The sequence below is a fragment of the Phocoena phocoena genome, chromosome 4, assembly GCF_963924675.1.
Source record: "Phocoena phocoena chromosome 4, mPhoPho1.1, whole genome shotgun sequence".
Classification (NCBI taxonomy): Eukaryota; Metazoa; Chordata; class Mammalia; order Artiodactyla; family Phocoenidae; genus Phocoena; species Phocoena phocoena.
Genome location: NC_089222.1, coordinates 42,635,979 through 42,662,649, shown reverse-complemented (window position 1 = coordinate 42,662,649; position 26,671 = coordinate 42,635,979). Strand labels below are relative to the sequence as shown.

Sequence of the window (26,671 nt, the reverse complement as noted above, 5' to 3'; positions counted from 1 at the left end):
AAAAAGGTGAAGACATGGACTTCCCTGGTGGCGCAGTGGTTAAGAATCCGCCTGCCAATGCAGGGCACACGGGTTCGATCCCTGGTCCGCAAAGATCCCACAGGCTGTGGAGCAACTAAGCCCGTGCAGCACAACTACTGAGCCCACGTGCCACAACTACTGAAGCCCGAGTGCCTAGAGTCCATCCTCTGCAACAAGAGAAGCCACTGCAATGAGAAGCCCCTGCACCACAACGAAGAGGAGCCCCTACTTGCCACAACTAGAGAAAGCCCACACACAGCAACGAAGACCAAACGCAGCCAAAAATAAATTAATTTATTTTAAAAAGGTGAAGATATGTCAACAATTGGTGAATTGAAGGCCTTATGAGTATTAATTATATGAATCTTGCAACTTGTCTGTTGATTTCAAATTTTTCAAAATAAAATTTTGGGAAAAAATGTGGAGAAAAAAAGGTGAAGACAGAGATCTTCAAGACTTCTCATTCAGAGCAACTTTACCTGGCTTCCTGACTTATTCTTCAATGATAGGATTATTGTTTAAAATAAATCCTTCAAAACTATGGTATCTAAAACAGGCTTGGAAGGGAGTCAAAATTGCTCAACTAATTCATGTCACAAAAATAAAACTCCGTGAAGGGAGGAAATCAGCCTGTTTGTCACCACTGTATGCCAGAGTGGGCACAGCTGGACATAAGTTCTCAATAAATATTAATTGGATAAATTAATGAGTGAATGAGACCATCATAGGTAGTCATAGCTGCAATAACATTTTGTAACTTTCCAGAATAACCCTAAATGACTTGTTCAATCGCTGAGGATCCCACAATCCTCAGATTGGGCTTGAGATCAGAAAGAACTGTGTTTTATACCTAAAACACCTGCTAGAGATACCAAAGGGACATTTAAAACAGTCAGAGGAAACTTAAAGTGTGTTAAGCCATAGATGCAAATATGAAACTTTAAATTAGTGTTGTGAAATTTTTGGAATTTTAAATTTTAGTTGGATCCTAACAAGACTATCTGTGTATATGAACATGAAATCTACTCAGAAAGAAAACTGAAGCCTTAGTTAACACATTTAACTTTAGATTGTAATTTTGCCACTTAAAGAAAAACTTCCAGGGCTTCCCTGGTGGCTCAGTGGTTGAGAGTCCACCTGCCAATGCAGGTGATACGGGTTCGTGCCCCGCTCTGGGAGGATCCCACATGCCGCGGAGTGGCTGGGCCTGTGAGCCATGGCTGCTGAGCCTGCGCGTCCGGAGCCTGTGCTCTGCAACGGGAGAGGCCACAACAGTGAGAGGCCCGCGTACCGCAAAATAAATAAATTAATTAATTAATTAAACTCCCGCAATTTTTATTTAATTTCCTCCTGAATTAAACTTTGATGCTTACTATGGAAATGCAGTTTCAGGACAAAAGTCTTCCCCTTCCTATTATTTGTGATCTCTAGGAAACTCCTAAATAGAAATGTGGAACCACTCCATCTCCTCCAAAGAAATGTGATTATCTATGTTAGTGAAAGATAAGTTTAACATGAAATAAAACCCAAGTAATTCAAATATTTTACTGCAAGTATTCATGTTACCCCCTACCTATTTTTGCCAGAGCTGCTGGCAAATTAAAAACTAAAACAAACCAAAACAACAACTTTTTAAATATTACCTCTTATTTACTAGATAGGTCACTTCCTAACAAGCAACTTGCTCTTTCATTCCAACATCAAATTCAGAAGTCAAGCTTGTGGCAGCAAAATTGCAAACTTCATGGACCGCTAGAATGATCTGAACGTAGTAGAATTAAAAATGTTACATCCGCATTTGCCTAGGGTCTATTTCATGGCCTTCATTAAATGTTTACCTTTCCTTTATATTCACTGGTTTGACTCTTAAACAATTGATAGATAACAGGTATGTGGTTAAGAGCAACTCAACTCACCTCTTCATCTACAAGTTCTTTTGTGTTTAACTCCCATTTCAGAACCCCCCTGTCCCTCTACTTACACTTTCCTACAGAGAAGACAAATCCTATTATTTTTACTGACTACCTCGGGGAATACTTCCTGGAATATAAAGTCATTTCTTTTTTAACCATTTATAATTAAAATTTCTTCATTTGGGGTCCAGACAGCCATCATTATCCATCCAGTTCAGACCTGAAAAGCATCAGTCAATCTCAATGGTTTCTTCTAGGTCACAACGTCTGATACTCTTGATAACAGGCATTCCTCTTAATGCACCTCCTGTTCTCATCATCAAGAAACTCTCAGTGGGCCTTTTTCCCCCTCTCTAATGAGAGTTGTGACATTAGTAACATGTAGCCAAGGCTGGTACCCTTCTCTTGGTCCATTTGCCTGACCTTGACAATGTCTTCCTGATTGGTAAGTGTTCCCAATAAATGTTAGATACCCATACATTGCTCTCATTTCAATCACAGTAATTTAATACCTGTTTCATCCCATCAGAAGATTCTTTATCAGATGATCAACCATACACTTTACTGGATGCTCAATTCTAAAGCCCGAATCAGAGACCATTCTAGGAGGTGTCAACTCGTAAAAGAGATCTGTACCTTTGAAATACAAGTAGAAGAGAGAGTCTACAAGGTTTGCCACATCTTTAACTCCATCTATGGTAGTTAGACTTTAACTTTCATTAAGTCAAGGTTTTTGTATCCTCACATCAGTGAGTCACTGAAATGTGGCATGAAAATAACTGTAAGACTTTTTGCAAACACTTTGCTAATTTAAAAGTTCAAGAAGGGGCTTCCCTGGTGGCGCAGTGGTTGAGAGTCCGCCTGCCGATACAGGGGACACAGGTTCGTGCCCCGGTCCGGGAGGATCCCATGTGCCGCAGAGCGGCTGGGCCCGTGGGCCATGGCCGCTGGGCCTGCGCGTCCGGAGCCTGTGCTCCGCGGCGGGAGAGGCCACGGCAGTGAGAGGCCCGCGTACAGCAAAAATTAAATTAAATTAAATTAAAAAGTTCAAAAAAGAAATACACCCCAGAGTGAAACCTTATTTTAGCCCTAAAGGAGCTGGATGATGTGACAATATACATTTTTAATGTAATTCAATAAAAATCACTTAGTGCCATCCCCCATTTTCCCCTGAGCTTCTCAATATGCTTCTTGGTCTAAAAGCTTTCAGAATTAATACAATACTAGAGGAAAATGTTGAATTGTGCTTTAATTTTATATTTGACATGGACCGAGTATCTTTGGCCACGCCAATTAAGCTCCTTGGGCTTAATATGTCCATCAGTTAACTTTCTTATTAAATGGAGTTATACTTGTTCTGTTTTCTTAATGGGATGCTGTAATAAAAAGGAAAAATATGGGGCTTCCCTGGTGGCGCAGTGGTTGAAAGTCCGCCTGCCGACGCAGGGGACACGGGTTCGTGCCCCGGTCTGGGAAGATCCCACGTGCCGCGGAGGGGCTGGGCCCGTGAGCCATGGCCGCTGAGCCTGCGCGTCTGGAGCCTGTGCTCTGCAACGGGAGAGGCCACAACAGTGAGAGGCCCGCGTACCAAAAAAAAAAAAAAAAAAAAATATATATATATATATATAAAAGGAAAAATATTGTGAATTTTCTATAAGTATAAAATGTATTTTCTCAATTTACTTCAATAAGCACAGGGATTGACAACCATAATGCAAGACACTAAGCCAGGTAGAAGGATGCTGGGTTAACCAAGACATAATTCCTGGACATTACTAAGCTTTATTCATATTTGGGGTTTAGAATAAGAGTTTAATAAAAGAAGTGCAAGACGTGTAAACTGAAGATTACAAGACACTGTTGGAAAAAATTAAAGAAGATCTAAATGAATGGAAAGACAGCTCATGTTCATGGATAGGAAGTCTTAATATTGTTAAGATGGCTTACTCCCCAAATTGACATACAGATTCAATCCGTAGAAAGGGATATAAAATCCCTATCAAAATTTTAGCTGCCTTTTTCACAGAAATTGACAATCTGCTTCTAAAATTCATATGAAAATGCAAGGGATCCAGAATAAGAGAAGAACAAAACAGGAAAACCAATACTTTCCAATTTTAAAACCTTTTACAGTAAACCTACAGTAATCAAAACAGTATGATATTGCATAAGGCTATATATATTGATCAACGGAATAGAATTGAGTGTCCAGTAATAATCCCTTACATTTATGTTGTCAGTTTGGGCTGCTATAACAAAAATATCATAAACTAGGTGGCCTATAAACAACAGAAATTTATTTCTCACTGTTCTGGAGGCTGACGTCCAATATCAGAGTATTACTATGGTTGAGTTCTTAAAAGGGCCCTCTTCCAGATTGCAGACTGCTCACTTCTTACTGTGTTCTCACAGAATGAAAAAACAGCTATCTAGCTCTCTGGTCTCTTTTTATAAGGGCACTAATCCCATTCATGAGGGAGCTACCTCTTGCCCTAATCACCTCCCAAAGTCCCTAATTCAAAATACTATCACACTGGGGATTAGATTTCACAGTATGAATGTTGGGGGACACAAACATTCAGTCCATACAAATGGTCAGTTGATGTTGCCAAGGGTGCTAAGACAATTCAATGGAGAAAAGACAGTCTTTTCAACAAACGGTGCTGGGACAACTTGATATCCACATGCAAAAGAATGAATTTGGATACCTACCTCACACCATGCACAAAAATTAATTCAAAATGGATCATACACCTAAATGTAAAATCTAAAATTCTAAAAATCCAAAAAGAAAACATAAGAGTAAATATTCATGACCTTGGGTTAGCAATGGTTTCTCACATACAACACCAAAAGAACAAGAGATCAAAGAAAAAAAGATAAATTAGAGTTTATCAAATTATTAAAAAACTTTTATGCTTCAAAGAACAGCATTAAGAAAGTGAAGGTGCTTTGTGACCACCTAGAGGGGTGGGATAGGGAGGGTGGGAGGAAGACGCAAGAGGGAGGGGATATGGAGAGACATGTATACATATAGCTGACTCACTTTGTTATACAGCAGAAACTAACACAACATTGTAAAGCAATTACACTCCAATAAAGATGTTAACAAAATAAAATAAATAGAATAAAATAAGAAAAAAGAAAGTGAAAAGACAACCCACTGAATGGGAGAAAATGTTTTCAAATTATATACGGACAAAGGACTTATATCCAACTCAACAATAAAAAGATACAATTAAATAACCAAATTTAAAAGATGGGCAAAAAATTGAATATACATTTGTCTAAAGATGTCAAATAATGAATTAATTTATGAAAAATTGCTTAGTATTATGATTCATTAAGGAAATGCAAATCAAAACCACAATGAGATGCCACTTCACACCCACCAGAATGGCTAAAATCACAAAGACAAACAATAACAAGTGTTGGCCAGGATGTGAAAAAAATTGGAACCTTCATACATTACTGGTGGGAATGTAAAATTGTGCACCCACCTTAGAAAATAGTTTTGCAGTACTTCAAAAAGTTAAACAGAGTTATGACCCTTCAAAAAGTTAAACTGAGTTATGACTCAGTCATTCCACTCCTAGGTTTATACAAAAGAGAAATAAAAACATACATCCACCAAAAAATGTGTACAAAAACCTTCACAATACTTCAAAAGTAGAAACAACTCAAATGCCCATCAAATGATGAATGGATAAATCAAATGTGGTATAGTCACACAATAGAATATTATTCAGCAATAAAAATGAATGGATAACTGATACATGCTGTAATAGGGAAGAACATTTTGTATTCTATTACAAGTTAATCACTAAAGGGATGTTGCCTATAAGCTTAAATTATACATAAGGGTCCATTGCTGGGAACCCTGCTTCCTCTGTAATGAGCATTAAGCTAAAATACCTTTGTTTAGCTCACAGGAAACATCCTGACCAGGTCCAGCTGTGAATGACTGCAGGGAGGAAGAAATGAACACATCCTCTTTGGAGGCTGATGGGAACCAGGAAGTGTTTGACTTTACTCCCTCCCCTTTTAGTATAAAAGGAGCCTGAATTCTAACTCAGGCAATATGGTTCTTTGGGGCACGAGCCTACCATCTTCTTGGTTAGCTGGCTTTCCGAATAAAACCATTATTCCTTGCCCCAGCAACTCGTCTCTCAATTATTAGCCTGTCGTGCCACGAGCAGTATCAGCTTAGACTCAGTAACAATGCTACAACATAAGTGAACCTTAAAAATGTTATGCCAAATAAAAGTAATCATTCACAAAAGACCACATATTGTATGATTCCACTTATATGAAACGTCCAGAATAGGCAAACCTATAGAGACAGAAAGTTGAGTAGTAGTTGCCTAGGGCTGGAGGTGGGGGTGAGAAAATGGGACATGACTGCTAATAAATATGAAATTTCTTCTTGGGATCATGAAAATATTCTGGAATTAGGTAGTGATGATGGTTTCACAACTCTGTGGACACACTAAAAACCACTGAATTGCATCTTATAAATGAGTGAATTAAATGTATGTGAATTATATCTCAATAATGCTGTTTTTAAAAAAATAATAGGTAGAAGAAAATGACAGCCATTTAAAAAATAAAAAGATGAAGTGGTCAATATAAACTTTTAGTGGCTAGTTATGGTGAGATTCTGTTTTAATTTACACAGGCAATGGCATGCTGTATCTGCCTGATATTTAAAAGTCTAGTCCTGCTGGGAAGAATTTCTTGGTTGATTAATACATGGTTCGTGAGATGCTTCACCAAATTCTCCTGATGCCTCGCATACAGCTGTCATACAAATTTCAAATACAGGTCACTAGATTAGATATTAGAGACTGGGACAGATGACCCAAAAAGGACCACGGCTTCATTTCCAGTTGCCATTGTGTTTCCATGAGCTTCTTTTCCTGTTGTTTACTCTTGACATCTGCATTTTCTTGTTGCCTTATTTTCACTCTGGATTTGTTCTTTTTATCCCTAATACAATCCTGGCCCCAAAATTTAATTTCACAGTAATTAAAAATAACTTCACAATGAATGCCAAATTCTCCACAGAAAAATGTCACAACATTACGGCAGCTATGAATTTGAGTCAGAGAAAGAGGTTTTGTTGAAGATGGGAGACAACTCACTCAATGCGGGCAGGCAGTGATGGGGCCGGAGTCCTCCCTTTCTAATTACATAGCTATTCATTGTAGCTGAAGAGTCTTACTCAAACTGATTAAGGATAAGAAAAGAAGTCAAATCAAAAGCCTTAAAGAAGCAATAAATCCCTTAGCAAAGGAAGGGTGAAGTAAGTTTGTTCTGGGAGAGATGCAGTCACATGTCAAAATCCAAAGCAAAATGGTTGGATCAATAAAAATTTTTGGCCACTGTGATGATCAATTTTATGTATCAACTTGGCTTCACCATGGGATGCCCAGAAATTTGTTCAAACATTATTATGAGTGTGTCTATGAGTGAGGGTGTTTCAGGCTGAGATTAACCTTAGAATCTATAGACCGAGTAAAGCAGATTGCCCTCCCTATAGTGGATTCTTTTGAAGGCTCATCCAATCAGTTGAAGACCCAATAGAACAAAAAGTCTGAGTAAGAGTTAAAACTCCTCCTACCTGACAGCTTGAGCTGCAGGTTGATCTTTTCCTGCCTTCAGACTTGAACTGAAATTCAACTCTTTTGGAGTCTCAAGGCTGCCAGCTTTTGGACAGGAATTTACACCATCAGCTCTCCTGGGTCTCCAGCTTGCCAACCTTGATATGGGGACTCCTCAGCATCCACAGTCATGAGTAAGCCAATTTCTTTTTTTTTTTTTTTTTTTTGCGGTACGCGGGCCTCTCACTGTTGTGTCTTCTCCCGTTGCGGAGCACAGGCTCCGGACGCACAGGCTCAGCGGCCATGGCTCACGGGCCCAGCCGCTCCGCGGCATGTGGGATCTTCCCGGACCGGGGCACGAACCCGCATCCCCTGCATCGGCAGGCGGACTCTCAACCACTGCGCCACCAGGGAAGCCCAGCCAATTTCTTATAATAAATATCTCAATAGATATGTAGATAGATAGATAGATAGATAATTGGTTCTGTTTCTTGGAAAACCCTGGCTAATACAGCCACTTTAGACCAATCCGTATCTCAGATAGTGAGAGTTCTCGTTATTATATTTAATCCATCAATCTTTCTCAAAAATAGGAAGTTTTCATCTCTAAGCTAATTTCGACTTTCTAAACCTGAACATTCTTATTTTTTTATCAACTACTGTTTTAGCAAAATTCTTTTAAAAAGATGGGGGAAGTAAAGAGTTCTGTTCCTGAATATGTGATACTGAATTAAAGTATGTTTTATGTTGGTCTGAAACATTAGGGTAAACAATGGGTCTCTCTGAAAAAAAAAAAATAGCTCATAGACAATACAGTTGAGTGAGTCATAGTTATGGGCACAAAAAGGGAGGACGAGGAGAAGATAGGGAGGAAGAATCGTGGGGGAAGGGAAGGGTAAAGGGAAGGAGGGAGGGACTAATCATATTCCTGACAGACTAGTTTAAAACTATACACATTATAAAAATAAAATATTTTAAAAGTGAAATCGTCATATTTAGCATTGTCTAAGGGCCAGACACTGCATGATTTACATGAATTATAATCTCATTGAACTCTCCAGACAATAGTAGTGAACACGTATAGGACATTTTCTCTTCTACATGCTTTTTGCATATTAACATAAATAATTCAATATGGTTATTATCCTTTATGGCAGATGAGGAAACTGAGGCTTTAGAGAGATTTAAGTTAGCTCTCCTCATTCATGAAAGTGGTCACGTTGGGATTTAAATATGGTAGGTTTGGCTCCAACACCTGTTCTCTTAACCTGCACAATACAGCAGGTTAAGTGTCACCTAAAAAAAGTTACCACCTCTCTGATTCTTGGTTTACTGTCTATAAAAATAAAATAAAAGCTCCTACCTTGCAAACATGTAGCAAGAAAAAGAGATGATTATGGAAAACCTTGGTGTTTGTAGTTCAATAAATGATAGTCATTATCATCATTATTCTTCTTTTGAAGTTTGGCAGAGAGCTCAAAGACCCCAGCCATACAACTTTCCTATTCTGTTTGTTTGTTTGTTTCTAAACGAACAGGCCTAATTAATGAAGAAAATAAAATTCTATGTTGATAGAGGGAAACTGAAACAAAAGAATTGATAGGATAATGAAGGATATCTGGTGCATCTTTACAACAACATAGCCAGGAAGGGAAAAAAATGTTTTCCATTTTACAGGAAAGCAGAATTATCCACTTTTTCTGAAATAAATAAATATAAAATTACTAAAGGGACTTAGCCAAAGGTATACCACTAGTTGGTAACTCAGCAAAGACTAAAATACGTAAGTTTCACTAACAAATGACAATCTTTTCAAATACCTTTACAAATCTATTGAGTGTTATGAAGAGTTCTACTCTGGGAGAATAAGAACATTTTATGCCACTGTCGACAGGAAAAAAAAAAAAAGAAAAGAAACACACAACCTAAAATTTGCAAGTTATGTCTTATTCAGTGACTGTACTGAGGACTATAGCCTGGGTAGACAACCTCTCAGATAGCTCTGAAGAAATGTTCCAAAGAGGTAAGTGAGGAGCCAGGATATATAGGAGTTTTTGCTGGGAAAAAAACAAGTAGTAGAACATCAAAAGTTACTGCTAATCAAAAAGAAAAAAAAGACCAAAACCCCCCAGACTTCTCAAGTTAATGATTCTAGTGCTTTTCTATGTACAGGAAGATGCAGGAGTCTGGGCTCACTGAAATTATTTCTTTAATATGCATCTTAATTATCTAGAGCCAGTATCCTGTTTTTCTCCATCCTGAATTCCCCTCAGGGAACATCAGTGGGGCAGCTCCAGTGGCTGATGGAGGGCAACATTGTTTACTGAAATGAAAGGCATCACTTTTTTTGTCACGCTATCATAAAAATAAGTAGTGCTAATCTAACAATGTTTAAAAAAAATAAGGAAGGTTAATCTGCACTTAGTGAAAGCAAACCAGAAAGAAGTAAATAAAATTTGCTTCAAATTTCTGTTCTTGCTTTTAAATACTCACATCTGTTACTGCTTTTCTTTCTTTTCCCCCTCCTGATAGTAAGATCAATAGAAGAGAATAAGAGTTAATACATAAAGGGAGATATTGCTGATATAGTTAGTTGGAGCCTTATTCTTTTCTCTTGATTCCTCTGATATTCCATTGTCTTCTCTGTCTTGTCCAAATAGATGTAGATACACTTTGGACATTGTATAAAAAGGCAGCATTTGAGGCTGCTTTAGAATAAATTCTTCAGAAAACCTTTGTCAAACTGGTCTTACTGCTGCTCTGGGAATTTCTGTGTTGTTCTCTTGGGGTCTCTTTATTGCTAAGAACAGCTTTTAAGGTCAAGAATTGTGCCTATTATGATACATCTCATATGTTTGTTAATGATTAATGGGACAATTAGTCCCTTAATGAAATACTGCTTTTCCAATTTTTAGAATAAACTACTGACTCTCATTACTATTATGATCTTTATTCTAATATTAAAAGTAAGAATGGTTAAATGTTAGGGTCTTTCCATTAAAGACTTCAGCCTAAGCACTGCATCTCTGTTAAATTATAATCAGTGATTTGGAGCAATGACACTCATTCTGCTAGAACACGGCCACATAGGAACTCAAAAAATATATGAATTAGGAAAGAAGGAAGGAAGGAAGGAAGGAAGAGAGGGAGGGAGGGAGGGGGAAGGGAGGGAGGAAGGGCAATCCTGCTTTTGCCATTCACTTTATAAGAGAGGAGCTGAGTATTTTTAGATTCAGGGGTGTCTCTCCAAAGCATCCCAAAGGTACTCAGTCATGATGTTTGGATTCGTAATTGCTAAAAAGTCATGGAGGAGGTAGCTGGGTCACTGAAAGGAAGGGAAGGAAGATAGAGTCTTACTAACAAAGTAGGAGAGATGTCAATGGACAGAAGAGGAGATCCTGAAAGATGGTGTTTAGAGAAGGAGGAATTGGGGGACGGAGGGGAGGAGTAGGGAGTGGGGGAGATAGAGAACTATACAATTACTTTGTAAACAGTGGCTCTTTTAATTTTTCAGAAGAACCCCATGGAGGCAATATTATTTCCACTTCATAGATGAGAAAACTAAGGTACAGAAATACTAGACAAGTTGTCTCAGACTACAGTTTCTTAGTAGAAAAGATGTTAGTAGAACCAGACTTTGCCCCAAAGTACATACTCTTTCTACCATGCCACCCTGGGCAGGTTTGGAGCTTGAGAAAACTCACATTTCAGGCTATTAATTTTGGTCCCCTGAGGTAAGACCATTTTCAGGCTGGTCATTTTCAGTGGATTCTCACATCATGTCCTTTCTCCTTCCCGGTGTTCTGAACTCCAGAGATATTCCAAACAAACTTTCTGGGTCATAAATACAGATTTTACAAAGTGATCTTATTTTTTCCCTGTAATATCTGTCCTCAAACTTCCCAGGTTACCTTGAGAGCATATAGTCTTTTATTACTTTTAACTTTGATTACTTTATAAAGTTTTCTACTCCAGCAAGCATGTGTCCTTTAGTTCTTCAACAGCTGCTTTATGATAATGATGATGAAAGGCCTGGTTCCAAATGTTCAGTTGATACAATTAGAATTACTTTATATTCTTAACATTCTTACATTCTAAAAAATTTTGCCTGCTTCTTCAAATCTTATTCCCTTTTCTATAAGCTGTGGTATGTCTTAACCATTTGTTATCTCACTATTTCTAGTTATCAGCACAAAGGGAGGATCCTCTCTGTAGGAAAAATAACATTATCTTTTCTTTGTTTTGTTTTTAATATCCAACTCATCTGTGGCTATATACCACTTTTCTAATGTTGCTTGTACCTTTGTTTCTTGATTTTTTCTTGTTCTTTGCAATAAATAAGTTTTTAATTTCATTGATCAGTTCTCCTTTTTATTTTTCGATTTCATTAATTTCTGCTTTTATTTTTTATTATTATTTTTTTGCAGTACGCGGGCCTCTCACTGTTGTGGCCTCTCCCGTTGCGGAGCACAGGCTCCAGACGCGCAGGCTCAGGGGCCATGGCTCACGGGCCCAGCCGCTCCGCGGCATGTAGGATCTTCCCGGACCGGGGCACGAACCCGTGTCCCCTGCATCGTCAGGCGGACTCTCAACCACTGCGCCACCAGGGAAGCCCTCTGCTTTTATTTTTAACATGAGTTAACACAATTTTTTGTAATTTCTTCTGAGCTTCTTGGTTTGTACATTGTTTTGCAATAAATACATTGAACGTTGTATGGCTTTTCTATACTCTCCTGACTTTATGTAGGATTTTTGTTTTTCTTCTGTTTCTAATGTAGCTTCCCATTTGTGTTTCCCTTTAACCTACGTTTAAAGTATTCTTAAATTTCCAATTGTGCTATGTCAATCAGGGGGAAATGAGCTGTGTATGATTTCTGCCACTTAAAATATGTCTACCTAATAAAAAAAAGTGTCCATCTTTATTTTGTGATCTAGTTAAGTTTTGAGAATGTTCTGTTTGTAATAAAAAAAAAAACACCGGGGCTTCCCTGGTGGCACAGTGGTTGAGAAGCTGCCTGCCAATGCAGGGGATATGGGTTCGAGCCCTGTCTGGGAAGATCCCACATGCCGCAGAGCAACTGGGCCCGTGAGCCACAACTACTGAGCCTGCGCATCTGGAGCCTGTGCTCCGCAACGAGAGGCTGCGACAGTGAGAGGCCCGAGCACCGCGATGAAGAGTGGCCCCTGCTTGCCACAACTAGAGAAAACCCTCTCACAGAGATGAAGACCCAACACAGCCAAAAATAAATAAATTTATTTAAAAAAAAAACAAAAACCTATTCTCCATTTGGGGGTGCAAAGATATACATAAAGGTGTATCTGTGTGTGGTTATATTACATATGTCATTTAAGATTATTTTTAATGGCCTAGATGCTTCTGCAAGCTATAGCAGTTTTTCCCCACCTACAGTTCAAATAATTGCAAGGTCTCATAGCCATTTCACAAACTTTGGGCAGGAAGAGACCTATTTCTATACTCCCACAAATGTACAATCACGGGGAGTATGGGGGTAGGCATGTCACAATCTGATAAGAAAACTAGATAATGAATAATGAGACCTAAAAACCAGTGTAAATAGTATTGACACCACCGCAGTAGGGGCTTGGCGACCTGAACAAGTCACTCCTCAGGGTTTCTATTTCCTCATCTCCCAATGGGGGTGGTCATACTTGTGCTGCCAACATGACAAGGTTTGTCAGGAGAAGCCAGAAGATAAGGAATGTGAACAACATAAAGTGGTAAATAAAAAATATTAGCAGAGGTTGCTACTATTTAGATACAAGACACAGAAAAGATAACGGCGTAAAACGGCCAACACAGATGCTCCAAGGTGCTCGGTTTCCATTGGTTCCCTTCCCTGGTCCCAACCACTTTCGGCTTCCTTTGGGGACACCTCCCCCCGGCTTGCAGTAACCCCCACCCAGTTACATGAATCTTTCTCTTCGTTGCACCGGCAGGTTGGAACCTGCTGGAAGCGCGTTGTGAAGTGAACGGAAACCTGCCCGCAGCTAAAATTCGCGCTTCAACACAATGAGGCCGAGCGTGTGCAACGTGTCCTCCTTAGGCGATGGGGGCTGACGGGCAGATGTTGCCCGAATGCTCATTAATCAAAAGACTCTTTTGCCCTGGACCCCAATAGGTCTTGGGCAGAGTCTCGGCTACAGAGATATCAGGGCTAGGAGCCTCAAGGTCCTCTGCGCTCTCAGCAAGCAGCCACGGCGTTCAATCTAAGCACTGTGTCCTTGGTAGAAAAGGAATCGATGGTGTTCTGGACGCTGGTTTTCAGGGAAGATGCTCTTCGCGGTCCCGCGCCTCCCCGGGAAGATAATTGAGCGCCGAGCGCGAGCGCTGGGGTCGCCGGTCCGGGAGCCGCGGCAGCCTGCGCCGCGAGTGTAGGCAACGAACCTCCCAGCCCTCTCTCCCCAATTTGCCTTCCTGCCGCAGTCCGGCCCCAAATTCTCTTCACTTGTGAGTGAGCACACACAAGTTCGCTGGGCACGATCCTTCCATCTGCTTCCCCGAGGGGGTCCAGCCTTTCAACGATTAACCGCCCAGCCAACGGGGAGGGGGGAAGGTGCTGGATGGAGGGAGTGGGGCGGGGAGAGGCGTTTTGCACGTTCAAAGGCACCAAAATTAACTGCCAAAGCTAAAAGGGTTTGTTTTCTTCCGTTTTTGACAGACGAATGCGGTGGGATGCCTGCTGGGCCGACTGCCGCCCCGGCCCGGAGCCCTGGGCTCACTTCGCAGCTTGCCGCTGAGTTTCAGACCGCAGTCCTCAGCATCCGCCCGGCTTCACCCCCTTGCCGAAGTCTGCAGATCGATGGATGCTGGGCGCAGGCTTTCCCTGGGCAGGTTGACGTTGGCTTAGGCTAAAGCCCCAAAGCTCCCACCTTCGCCTCCTGTTTATCTGCCCGCTCCCACCACTACCACCGAAGTACGTGCCCCTCCGGTAGCGTCGGGGCTCCGATCCGAGCGAGGGGGAGGGCGCCTCCCCACCCCCTCCTGCCCATCCCCGCCGCGACTCGGGGTTTTACTGCAGCAGCCGGAGGTGACAGCGACGCCTTAGCCTGCTCCGTTGCTCTCAGAGCCCCGGCTTCCCCTGCATCCGGAAAGCACCCCCTCCTGAGAGGCTCTTCCCCGGAGAAGTGCTAACGAGCTACAGGAAACCAAATTTTAAAATGTAGAAGTCGCTGGGCTGCATTCCTCCGAGGACGAGCCTGGTCGCCCAGGACTGAGAGTGGCAGCGTGTGGGAAGTTGGGACCATAGAGCAAGGGGGGAGGGGAGTGGTGCAGCCGGCATTCTCTTCTGGAAGGAGTCGTTGGGAGCAGTGCGGTTGGACACAAGTTTGCCTGGGAGTGTTTTCCTTTTGTCAATAATTAATCACCGGAATCAGTCTGGCAGAATTGGAGTTTTAGCAATAGTGCAGAGGGCGGGGCCAAACACCTAACTCTTGGAGCCTCGAGGCGCCCAGCGCAGTGGGAAGCTCGCAGCAGTTGGGGAGAAGCCAAAGCACTGGTGCTCACCTAAGCCGCAAGGAGATACACCCAACTGGGAGGTAAGCATCTTCCATCTTCCAAATATCTGCTTGAACTGTAAAGTAGCTTTAGAAGGATAGAATTCCTGTCTTTATAAAGAAAAAATAATACCAAGCCATAATGCAATGTACCAGCTTATTATTTAACTGCGTTAAAAATTTTTAAGAATTGAATGGGCTTTTCCATTTGCCTTTAACTATGTTAGAAACTAAGATGTTTCACTCAACAGAAGTCAAACTTTATTATTAAAACTTTCCCAGCCAGAAGAAGAGAAAATTACTTTGTTAATTACTTTCATTATTTATCTTTGTGTAGTTCAGTAATAACTATTCAGAGACATGTCATTGGGAGGTGCTTGATTTCATTCTTAAATATTCATCTTTATCTTGTTTCATGCTCTTATACAATATTTTTTGCCCATAAGCTACTTGAGCCAATAATACACACAAGTCAACTGACCAAAAAGTGAAGAGTTCCCAACAAGGAATACATTTTAACATTTTTTCATGATTATTACGCAGGATGTATTTTCTTAAAGATGATTGTGTTCATTTATAAGTAACTAGACTTCTAAACCCAAGGAGAAAGGTACATATAGATAACTTTGACATGCGGGTGGGGATGTGGTATAATAAAGAAGGGTTTAGATAAGAGCAGAAATTCTAGATCTGTTTCAACTAAAATGACATTCAACTGGTTGGCAATGAACATATGAACCCAGCCCTTGATCAAATAAAGAATTTGAAGAATTGTTAAATGTAAATCTTAGCCTTAAAACTACAAATAAATGCACCAGGGAAGTTGGGAAAATTGTTTTTCTACAAGACTTTGTGGCCCAGTAGTTCTTTTGAATTAAACAAAAGTTAAGAAATACATGATCAGTTTTGCTTGTGAATTTTTTAGATTAGTGCATAAAACTAATGAGGTTTGAATAATTTGATTTTCACGTCTAAATTATTTCTATGCTTTTTAAAACAGGCATCATTCTGATGACTGTTTCAATGGCTGTGATGGTTTTGCACATAGATTCCTAGAGCAACAACAAACATATGAAATGTACTGTCACCCTCATTACCCAAAGATTTCTATACAACTATTTAATAACAATAAATTAACAGTGGTTCGTCAAACCAAATGGGTGGGCATTCTAGAAATTTAGTGGATATGAAGTTGAAAGTCAACCAATTCTCAACTTCAACTGGTTTTCTTAATCCACTGTTTGTAAATTTGCAAATACTTTTGTAAAAAACTGTCCTTTGTAATTCTATATCTACTATGTCAGTATAAACTATTTCACCACCAAGTATACAAGATGCAAAATCTTCATTAAAAATTATCCAAATGGGACTCAACTTCCAGAATGGTGGTATGAGGAGCTCTGTGAACCCACCCCTTAGCAAAACAACAATACTATAACTTTAAAATTACGGTTGAAAATTGTAGGTACACAACTATTTAGTCTCTAGAAATTGTCCTGAGGAAATACAACAAATGTAGAAAATTTTGTTCAAGACAATCCACTACATTTCCATAAGAACAGCAAGAGTTTGGATTTTGAACCACAACTCACTTCCCTGCCAATTCCACCTGGATGTGATGGTGTTCCACTCTGAGGGGGGGTACAGCCAAGAACACAGGACTCCCTCTCAGCCTAGATCCCAGCATAGGGCTATGGTATATCCCTGGGAAAGCAGGCCACAAGCAACTCATCCACCACCAGTGTTGCAGAAGCTCTACCCTAGGCAAGAGCATGTGAAACATCTGAGGCTCTCCTTCCAACCATCCCGCATTCTTAATGCAAAAGAGGAAAAACTCAACAACTAAAAGACAAATAACCCATTTAAAAATGGGCAAGGGGTTTTAGACATTTCTCTAAAGAAGAGGTACAAACGGCCAATCACCGAAGAGGTTCTTACTATCATTTAGTCATTAGGGAAATGAATATCAAAAACACAAGATACCGCTTCACATCAACCAAAATGGCTATAATCAAAAAGAAAGAAAATAACAATTGTTGGAGAGGAGGTGGAGAAATTAGAACCATCATATATTGCTGGTGGGAATGTAAAATGGGTGAGTTGCTGTGGAAGATAAGTTGGTAGTTCCTCAAAAAGTTGAACATAGAGTTACCATATAACCCAGCCGTATAACCCATATAATTCCACTCCTAGGTATTATCCAAGAGAACTGAAAATCTAGGTCCCTGTAAGAACTTGTGCACAAATGTTCACTGAAGCATTATTCATAATAGCCAAAAAGTGAAGATAACCCAAGCATCCATTGACTGATGAATGGATAGATAAAATGAGATACGGAATGGAATGATGGAATATTATTCAGCAATAAAAAGGAATAAAGTACTGATATGTACTATGGCATGGATGAACATCGAAAAGATTATGCTAAGTGAAAGACTATATATTGTGTGATTCCATTTATATAACATCCACAATAGGCAAACCTATAGAGACAGAAAGTAGATTAGTGGTTGCATATGGCTGGAGGGGATGGGAGGGGCAATGAGCAGGAATAGGGAGTCACTGCTAAAGGGTACAAGGCATCTTTTGGGGTTAACAAAAATGGTCTAAAATTGATTAGTAATCGTTGCATAACTTTGAGTATACTAAAAACCACTGAATTGTGTGCTCTGGGTGAATTGTATGGTGTTTGAATTATATCTCAATAAAGCTGTTAAAAGAACATGTGGGTTTAGAACTTGGAGTTCATGAATCTTCATGTACCACCAGACCAATAGTTTGTGTGAAGATCTTTCCTAAGGGCCACATGAGATAGATGAAATAATTGAGTGACACAGGGGATACATATTATATGATTTGTATATGTTTACACACCTGCCCAAGCTTTCCTCTGTTTAGAAATGTCAAATGTCATTGATGCAGTCTTATAGAGAATTTGTTTGCAATGCCCTAACTTTTTGGACTCATCCACTCATTATATTAATCCAAGCTCAGCGAGGCCAGCTGTTCCTCCTGTTTCTAGATAAGTCTAGTTCTTTATCAGTTCTTTAGGCCAGTTGTTGAGAGAGGCCACAATGGGTGAGAGAGGGAGGGTACCTGAATCTCAGCCAAAAGTGTACTTGTCTGCCATTAAGACTAACCCGGTTTCACTTGCACTAGATTGGCCCGGAAGTAGAAGTCTTGGGGGTAAAGGAAGAGCTGGAGCGGCCACTGTAGTACTCAGAACACACTGACATGTCACTGCTAGGAAGCATCTCCAGTGATTATAATAATCTCAAATATAGAAGCTCCCAAATAATTAATATTCTCCTCTATTCATCTTCTATATTTTGTGTTCCCATAAACTACCTGATCCTGTAAAGAACTGTGGAATTGGATGATAATGCTTTGTCCATAAATAGGAATATAAAATTAGTGAGTCTGAGTTTCATGGGGGGTATAAGCAACACCTGAACTTGTTGCCAGCAACAGTTATGAGTACACTGAGCCAAAGTATACCTTTAGCTTTAGGGATTCAAATAAGTCTACCTGCATCAGGAAACCTCAAGATTTTCCATTCTCTCCAGGCCAAGTTTATCCTTCCATGCACAAGTTTAGAAGAGCATACCATGCTGATGAAAATGGGTTTCACGCAGCTTTCGACCATCAAAGCTTTTGTAGAGATCCTATTGTCATATCTTGTCAGATTTCTAAAAAATAATTTTAAATGTCCAACCAGTTGTCTATAAATTAAGTACATGTAGGAAAAACCTGATCATAATTATTACTTATTAATATTGCTTTGATTAGGATTAATAATGCTTTAATTCAACATATTTATTGTGCATCTACCCTGCACCAGGACAATTCTAGGCCCTGGATGAGTAAAACAAAACAGACAAAAATTCCTACCCTTCAGGGGCTCAAATTCTAGAGGGGCTGTCATATAAATACATAATTTTTAAGTGAATTATACAGTGTATGAGTAGGAGATAAGGGCTCTGGAGAAAAACTAAGCAGGGAAGGGAACGAGGTACAATTTTAAATTGTGGCATCAGGCTAGGAAGTAAAATTATGTAATTAGATAATATAAAGGTCACGTATGGGATGGGCTGTAAGGATTACCTGCTCCAAGTTAACTTCTCCCCCGAGGAGCTTTGGTTTCCCCTTCCCGTCAGCATTGTTTTACTACCTTGGATTTACTGCTGTTTCACCAAAGAAAATATTACATTAGCCCCAACATTCCAAGCAAGCACGAGGAAGACATAACTTCATGTGTTTTCTAAAGAACTACAACCTAAATAAAACACCGCCTTATGACAACAAAAATTCTTGTTATGGGAAACCATTAGCCTGGGCTTTCAGTTTTCTCGTGGCCTTTCTCTCTTGCTTTGCCCTGGATTCGTGTAGTCTGCCAGAGGATTGTGTGGTAAATAATTAAGGACCACTTTCCCAAAGCTAACACCTTTTGAAAGAGTGAAGAGGGTGGGGGAGAGTTTGAGAGAAAGAAAAATTTCTAGGACACTCTGGAAAGGTGAAAGGAGAACAAATCTTTCAGAACTACATAACAGAGCATGGAACCCCACAGATCAACTGGAAAAAAGGAGAAAAGCAACCAGAGAGCCTCTGCTTTCCCAGACCGTCCTAGAATCTCTCCTCAGGGCACCTGGCTTAAAAGATACCTGAGGACACATTGTTCTAGTAAAATATAATGGGTGTGGCAGATCTCCTGAAATAGAACTTTTAGAAAATGGCTTAAAAGGGAGCAAGGACTTAATTTTTTTTTTTTTAAGTCAAAAGGGAACATTTATTTCAGGCTTGAGGAGAAGCATTTGAATCAAATTAGAAATAAGTCAAAAACCTCCCTGTTATAAAGGAGCTATTATGGAGCATTAGAATTCTCATTCATTTAGTTAACAGATTTTAATTGAGCAGCCACTATGTGCCAAGTACTGGGGGAACAACACCGACCTTTCTTTCCTGAGAAAGGTCAAAGACCTTTCTTTCTTGAGGTTACCTTATATGCTTTTTGTTACAAAATAGTCAAAGCACACACCGTGATGAGGACAGAACTCTTTTTTAAATTGGGGTTTAGCTGTTTTACAATGTTGTTAGTTTCTAGTGTACAGTGAAGTGGAGTTCCCTGTGCTACACAGCAGGTTCTCATTAGTTATCTATTTTATACATATTAGTTTATATGTCAATCCCAATCTCCCAATTCATCCCACCCCTCATTTCTCCCCTTGATGTCCATACGTTTGTTCTCTATGTCTGTGTCTCTATTTCTGCCTTGCAAACTGGTTCATCTTTTTGACCTGCCTGTCCTGATACCCCCTTCTAGGCTGGGTTAGAGCCTCTTTCTATGCCCCAGAGTACCCTACACTTCCCTATCATAGCACTTATCGCACTGTGTAGGACACTTGTGTAATTGTCTCTCTTCTCTAGAAAGTGGCCTGAGGAGAGTGAGTACGTCAGTCTTATTCATAGTTTATATCCCTAGTACATGCTTACTGAATATTTGATTGGATGGATAGATGGATGGATGGATGCATGCATGCATGCATGGTGATTTGCCAGGTTGTAACCAGAGGTCTTTGCATACAGAGGCAGCCTGGCGGAGTAGTAATTAAGAGTGTGTGCTCTACATTAACTGTGAGACTTTGGGTTAATATTGAAATTTCCCAATGCCTCAGTTTCCTCATTTGTAAAATGGGTATAGAAATAGTGCCTCTATTATAATGTTGTTAAGTGAACTGTCTAAGGTAATACATATAAAGTTCTGGGACATAAGTTGCTCAATAAATATCCGCTATTATTACTGATACAGAATGGCAGTTTCCTGGGTGACCGTTTGCTACTCAAATATTGCATCCCTGCCCTTTCAGCTCTATTATAAGATCGAAGGATGTCCATTAGGAATTCTAAACTAAAGGTATCACTTTGGGTTCAAGATCTCTGAAAAGATTATAAAGAGAATTTGGGAATGAATATAAGTAGAATATTGAACAAGAAAATTTGAAGGACTAGAAAAAGAAAGAAGGAAAAAAGCTCAAGATGGCACGTCCAAAGCAATTTTTCTGGGGCAAAAATACCTCTACTGCTCTCACACCCACCAGCCAAAGTGCCAGTTCATCTCTGTTCTGGAACATACTTGTGCCTCACAGAATGTCATGCTCAATAAATGTTCACTGATGCAGAAGAAGACAGAAAAATGGGAAAAAAATTTTATTTGAAGTCAAGCCTTATCTAAACCTAAGAGTGTTATATTGTCTTTTTTGCTTCTTTTGAAAGTTTGATAATCCTCTTTTTGTATAAGATCTTTAGTCAGAATTATCCTAGTGCCTCCTCACATGCAGTGTTTATCTATTACCTTCTAAATAAGATGAAATGCTAACCTGTGACCATCTATGGAAACCTACTAACTTTAATACTTCCCTCTACTGCTATTAAAGAGAATTCTCTTGGCCTCTTCCCCAAACATGGGGGAATCTCATGTTTTTATCTTCTTCTAAGAATAGTAAACTGCTTCTTAGTTGCAGCATGCAGACTCTTAGTTGTGGCATGTGGACTTCTTAGTTGCAGTGTGCGAACTCTTAGTTGTGTCATGCATGTGGGATCTAGTTCACCAACCAGGGATCAAACCCAGGCCCCCTGCATTGGGAGCTCAGAATCTTACCCACTGGACCACCAGGGAAGTCCCAGTCATTAAATTTTTAATAGGATATTTTATTGTCTAAAACTTTAAACAAAGAAAAAAATCAGTCAGGTTGGTCTAGTTCTGGTCTTGATGGGCAGGAAAATCAGGTTATATTTCAGGACAAAAATGTTGTTCCACAGGTTTCCTCCATTTAAGAGGAAACCCTGATGCAAACACAAAACATGATATGGTACCCTCTCCCCACCCCCATGACCTACAGGGCAAATTTTTTCTCCGAGACTCATGTGAGTCACCATTTTACCTACTTAACATCATTTGTGTCTTATGGGTTCAATAGAGTCACCTGAAAGGAATCTCTTAGGAGAAGAAATAAAATGCATGTAGAAAATAAGAGGAACAAATAATATTGTGATAAAAGTTACCAGCTTTGAGCCATTACTAAAACCAGGCACCATTAAGCATCCTTTACCAATGTTGTGTAATCTTCACAACAACACAGAAATGACTAACCATCTCTTTGTTAGTGATGTTGTAACTGATGTTTACAGAGGTTAAACAACACCCAGAATAACACACTATAGCAAACTCCAGTTTGCCAATTTCAAAATCCATATTCTTTTATTATGGAAAAAAATTTAATGAAGCAAATCATTCTCCAATGGGATACTGAATGCTCTTATAGAAGTAGTACCTTAGATGTGATGAAAGCTTAGTAATCTCTTCTTAAACCCTTCCTTCTGATGGGTAGCAACCCTCGGAAGGTGCTGTCTAGACTCTGTTTGAACAGTTCCCTAATGGAATTCTCACTACTTCAATCAGCCAACACTTTCCCCTTTAGATTACTCTTACTGTTTAAAGTTTTTCCTGAGTTTTTTGTTTTTGTTTTTGGCCACACCACACAGCTTGCAGGATCTTAGTTCCCCGACCAAGGATTGAGCCCAGGCCACCGCAGTGAAAGCATCGAGTCTGAACCACTGGACCACCAGGGAATTCGCCAGGTTTTCCTGAGATTAACCTCTGAAAACAATAAAACAATTCCAAACCTTTCCCTCCATAATAGCTTGTAACACCATTTAAAACCTCTTAGATCTTTTAAGACCTCCTTGATATGTCCCTCCCCCAAAATCTTCTTGCAATGTTTCCCATTGGAAACCTTCCAGATTTTCGCCATCTAGCTTCCTGAGGATGTGCTCAACCTGCTGGAGTGACTATTTGCAGCAGCTAGAAGGATGCTAATCAAAGCCAAGAGCTGGTGGCACAGTACTTCTATAAATACATAAGAATATTAGTGCTATGGTCTGGAACGTGTCCTCCCAAAATTCATATGTTGAATCCTAACCACCAAAGGAGATGGTATTAGGAGGTGGGTCCTTTGGGAGGGAGGTGCTTAGGTCGCGAGAATGGGACCTTCATGATGACATTAGTGTTCTTAGGGCTCCAGAGAGATCCCTTGTCCCTTAGACCATGTGAGGACACAGCCAGAAGGTGGCAGCTAGGAACAGGAAGAGGACCTTCACCAGACCGCAACCGTGCTGGCGCCTTGATCTTAGACTTCCTAGTCTCCAGAACCGTGAGAAATGAATTTCTGTTGTTTATAAGTCACCCAGTCTGTGGTATTTTGTTATAACAGTCCAAACAGATTAAGACAATTGGATCACTTATTTGTCAACCATTTCACAACACTATTGGCTCATAATGAACTTGAAGTCAAGTAAAATTCCTTAGTCTTTTTTATTTGAACTGATCGTGGGCCACATTTTTCCCTATCTTACCCTTGGACAATTGACTTTTTGAACTGAAGAACAAGACTTTGTATTTTTCCCAAAGTTTTACCTCAGTCACTTTTGGGACTCTGTAACCTGCTAAGTCTTTTAGAACTCCACCCCATAACTTTGGTTCATCTGCAAATTTGATCACCCTTACTTTCTATGACATAATTCAGATGGAAAAAGATGCTACAATGGTCAGGACAAAATGCAGAGCCCTGGAGCTCACCACTGAAGACCCACTCACCATCTTTATAATGCTTCCCCATTTACAAAACACTTTCACAAATATTATTTCATTTAATTCTTACAATTATCCTGTGGGAAATATATTATCATCATTCTATATTTGAGAACAAAGATTCAGAAAGACTATCTAACATGCCTGATGTGACACAGCTAATAAATGACAAAATAGGAAACAAGGCTTAGGGCTTCTGACTGTTTCCGGTGCCTTTTCAAAGATGGATGTTTAAATACAGTGATTAACCTAATCTCTTTTTCCTTTTTTTCCCCCACATAGATATCAACAGAGACTAATTAAAATTATGAAACACTTTCTACAAACAGAATCTCACCCGGAAACCTAGTGTATAAAGCAGATTTTTAAGCAGGCTACTCTGGTAGAAGTGAGATGTGAGATGTGAGGCTCTTAGCTTCTGTCTCTTTGTCCCATCTGGGGCCTCTCCTCAACCCTGCCATAGATGGTAATGTGGCACCTTATAGCCCTCAGAGTACATTGGGAAATCACTTGCCGATGGCATGTCCTCAAACTAAACTTCTCTAAAAATAAATTTTAAAATAAGGCTAGCTTGTGATGCTTTGTTTTTATAATACATTCTAAAATTTTGTGGGAGATCATCTCTCTAAGAGGTTTAATAATCTTTTACACAGAATAGAATTGTTTTAAAGTTTGAAGGCATCTGGGTTTATTTAATTCAAATATTAATTTCACAGATGAAGAAGCTGCAACCCAGAGAGGAGAAGTAACACACACAGAATCATTCCTCAGGAAAGCAAGGACAAGAACCCAGACCTGGACCCTTCCAGGCAGGTAGATTCTTCTGATTGATTATATCATAGAGTCCCGCTTTTAGAAATCTGTCCCTTTTGCCTATAAGATGACATCTTTAACAAGATGAAGCTTCTGGTTCTCGCTTAAGCAACCAAGAAACATTTATGATATACTTGATATTATAATGGCATTTAAGATGATACAAAGGAGTGAAATGTGGCAATTAGCTTTAGTAACGAGGCCTTGAAACAGTGGCTTACAGACATTACAGGCTCCTTTGAAGTGTATACCAAAAAATGTTTATGCAAAATTCGCAAACATTTCAAGGGGTTCACAGATTCCACAACCCAGCCCCCCAACCAAGTTCTTGGCCTCCTGGTTAAGAACCTCTGGCCAATATCAGTACAAGTGCCAGTGTCAGGATTACATAGCACTAACTACTGTCTTATTTATGGGTTTGCTGGTTAAAACTGCTTCTGTTTCGGCATCCTTCATTTTTTATTTAAATGGAGCAGTACCTTATCCTGGAAGACCTCTGATACAAGAAAGGAGTAAATGTTTCAAAAAGTACTTAGCTAACCAGATGGGACAAATGAAGAGAGGAATATGATACACTGAAAACATTTTCTTAAAAAACGTTAATGAAAGTAAGCCTGGTCAGTGTTCATATGGGACATTCACTTTCTTTCTGCTTATTTTATTTTTAAGAAAGAAAGAAAAGGAAATAGAGTGGAAAAAACCTAGACTACCACTAGCCACCTACCCACTTTTATTAAATCTATAGTAAATGGGGAAAAAAGAAAAGGTAGAGAGTGTGGACAAAAAGAAACAGATTTATCTTCTGTTTCTTAATTCTTCTCTTTTGCTGCAATATTTTAAGAGATTTATGGTTTTGAAACAGTTGGCAACAATTTCTTTAGTTCAGAATAGTTTGGGAAGCTCCACTATTACTTTAAAGTTACTGATAATGAGGCTTGATTTTTCTAATTCAAAAAATACTTGTTGGACACTTAGCATTTGTAAAGCATTTATAAAGTCATTTGCATGATAGAAAGAGCACTTTGGAGTGAGAGAATCCCAAGACTGGGTCTCAGTGTTGTTTCCTCCTTGGCTTCTGACAGTAGTGAAGTACAAAAACGTAATGAGTCTCAGTTTCCTCATCTTTGAAATGAGGCAATATACTTTTTTATCTACTCTGTGATAGCCACACCAGAACTGAGTAAACATTCTGAAGAATAATCTCTCTTAAAGTGGCTTCGATCTTAACAACTGATAAAGTTGTCACATTCTGCCTTAAAAATGATCTCATTCTCTTCTATTCTTTGTCTGGTATTCATAGGCTTAGTAATAGTACATTAGTATAGCGTATAATGATCATAACAGTTAACATTCACTTAGGCCTTCTTCCTATGTTTTATTCTTTATACTTTATACTTTACACCTTTTAATCTTCCCAGAAATTGTATGAATGAAGTTCTATTATCATTCCTTTTTTTCCAGTAGAGGAAATTGAGTCAGAGAGATTGAGCAACTTAGCCAGGGTCAAATACAGACAGGATCCAGAGCCAGAGCTTGTAACTACTCACCACACTGCCTCTCGGGAGGATTCTCACCCAGCTCCCCATGTGGTCACCGTGAGACTCTGGGCCTCAGTTTCTTCATCTTTAAAGTTGGAATCATTTAAGTTAAGCATTTAGCCACTGCCTGCCACAGTGGTACTTAATAAATGCTGTTTCTGTCCCCTGAAGAGAATTCCAAATTATACAATTCTAGTGGTTTTAAGGAAGAGATCTGAATTCATTTCCTAGGGCTGTTGTAACAATGTACCACAATATTGGTGGCTTAAAACAAGAGAAAATTATTCTCTGATAGTTTTGGAGGCTAGAATTCTGAAATCAAGATATCAGCAGGGCTGCAATCCCTCTAAAGACTCTAGGAGAAAATTCTCCTTTCCTTCTTTCAGCTTCTGATGGCTTCTTGGCTTATGGCTACATAACTCCAATCTCTGCCTCTGTCTTCACTAACCTTCTCTTCTGAGAACACTTGTCATTGGATTTAGGACTGACCTGGGTAATCCGGGATGAGCTTTTGCAGAGATCTGTAACTTAATTACTTCCACAAAGACACTTTTTCCAAATAAAGTTACATTCACAGGTTCCAGGATGTAGACATATCTTTTGGAGGGCCACCATTCAACCTAC

The 26,671-nt window shown here is 39.6% G+C and overlaps 1 protein-coding gene and 1 pseudogene across 1 annotated transcript in view; both read left to right on the top strand.

The window, feature by feature from the left end:
* LOC136121959 (uncharacterized) overlaps positions 1–14,491 on the top strand; it is a 63,522-nt pseudogene extending 49,031 nt beyond the window's left edge.
* Positions 14,492–14,991: 500 nt separating this feature from the next.
* The window catches only part of SPTSSB (serine palmitoyltransferase small subunit B), a 28,484-nt gene continuing 16,804 nt past the window's right edge, over positions 14,992–26,671 (top strand). Inside the window, exons 1-2 of the mRNA XM_065876942.1 lie at positions 14,992–15,094; positions 24,413–24,505. The gene's annotated coding sequence lies outside the window, so the exon portion shown is untranslated. The remainder of the gene's footprint in view (positions 15,095–24,412; positions 24,506–26,671) is intronic.